A 2,248-nucleotide genomic window follows, 5' to 3' on the forward strand; every position below is an offset into this window, starting at 1 on the left:
TTTGCCATGCATTTAGGCATCTTAGTTTCAAGATCAATATCATGCTCTTGCTTTCTCTCTTTGTATTTTTATAATGCTTAAGTTTTGCTTTCATTAATATCAAGTTTATGTCTTTCAATTCCTTTACTTTACTTAGTTAACTTTTTATCTTATTTATGTTCTTATTTTGTTTATTTATTTTTCTTTCTTTCATTATGTGTTGCTAAGTTTATTATGTCAAGGTGAAAAGGCTACACTAATGATGTAAGAATAAGTATAGTGTAAACTTAATATAGACTTTAATGTTTGATACTAGAATGTTTTGTATTGGTTATCATGTTCACTCTTTAATACTCTACTTGTTAAATGACTGATCTAGATTTATGTTGTATAACACTTCGTACAACAAATACTTGGCATTTTTATAGCCCATACTGTATGGTATAACCAACACCTGAGCTATGAAAGGAACTTGATTTGTTGTTAACATAAGTTATAATCATCAATGCTTGATAAGATGTAATCATGTTAATCGAATAAGATAACTAATGTAATCATGTTAACAATTTATAATCTGATTGGAACATCCTTTGTGTGTGGTTTTTAATCGAATAATCGGAGTTTATACTATACTTGTTTGACATACCATTAGTGGATCCTCTAACCTTGACATTTGTTGTTATCATTGTTTAATATTTAGTTAATCTTCCATCTCAAAGTTCTCATCAACTTCTTGTTCTTCTTCTTTTTTATTATTATTATTATTACTAGTACTAGTACTACTACTACTACTACTACTACTACTACTATTACTATTACTATTATTATTGTTGTTGTTGTTGTTGTTGTTGGTATTGTTGTTGTTATTGTTGTTGTTGTTGTTGTTGTTGTCTTATTGTTATCTATAATTTATATAATTAACCTTGTTGTGGTTCGACCCCGGTCTTGCCGGGTTATTTATTACTTTGACACTTGATTAGTACTTAAAAGTGCATTTTTATCATGGTTTTATATCATCATTTTGCACTTGAAGTATCAATAATTCCTTAACTAAAGCATGTTTTATAATAATATATCTAATAATATAAGATACCTTTAATTTATGGTAAATGTTCATTTTAAATGCAGGCCTATCACATAAATGAAAGGATTGATTGATGACTTTAAGAACTTAAATTGCAAGGATAAAGAGATGGTCAAACTTAGAAAAGAGATGTCGGTGCAATCTAAACCGAAACACTGTTCGGTAATTGGGTCATATCTGGAGCTATATACCTCAGATTTAGGTCCAATTTATATGGATGGAAAGGTAAGACATAGGCCTACAACTTTCATATGAGCCCAAGATCTAAAAAGGCCATTTTCAAGTCCAAATTGTAGCAACAACAAAGAAGCCCGAATCTATCTTCCAGCCCGAGCACTGTTCAGTATTTTGGCCATATATGGAGTTCTAGAAGTCCAAATGAGCTGAAGTGTTTACACAAGAAAGCTGACACAATTGCCTACAACTTTCATGGTTTCAACTGGCTCCAATTTTGACGTTATCAATGACGTTTTGGGCAGATAAGAGAAGATAAGGATTGTCACCAAGTCAAGAGTTGGTCACCCACTCATCAATTAGTCATCAAATCAATAGTTCTCAATTTTGGCCTATAAAAGGAGGCATTTGCCATGCATTTAGGCATCTTGGTTTCTAGATCAAGATCATGCTCTTCCTTTCATTTACTTAGTTAACTTTTATCTTATTTATGTTCTTATTTTGTTTATTTATTGTTCTTTCTTTCATTATGTCTAGCTATGTTTATTATGTCAAGGTGAAAAGGTTACACTAATGGTGTAAGAATAAGTATAGTGTAAACTTAATATGGACTTTATTGTTTGATCCTAACATATTTTGTATTTGTTACCTGTTTTTTTTTTTGATAAGTTGACGTATATATTAAAGGAAAACGATACAAAGATTATAAGGGGCATACCCCAGATTTACAATGAGAATAGAAATGTAAAACAACAGATGGCTACAGGCTAGCCAACGGTGAGAACAGAAACGTAAAACAACAGATGGCTACATGCTAGCCACCGAACTGAAAACTCAAGACCTAACTTGATTCGTTAGGGAAACCAATACAACCAGCTAAATATCAAATGAAGAATCTATGTTATTAACCCTCCATGCTCGTTGGATTCTTTTATTTTCATATGTTGGTAGAACGTTCCTCATCAAATCAAGTTTATCACGGATGATACATTCGATTTGATGAAAGACCAA

Source organism: Populus euphratica, unplaced genomic scaffold (genome assembly GCF_000495115.2).
Source record: "Populus euphratica unplaced genomic scaffold, PopEup_1.0 scaffold553.1, whole genome shotgun sequence".
In the NCBI taxonomy this organism is placed as follows: domain Eukaryota; kingdom Viridiplantae; phylum Streptophyta; class Magnoliopsida; order Malpighiales; family Salicaceae; genus Populus; species Populus euphratica.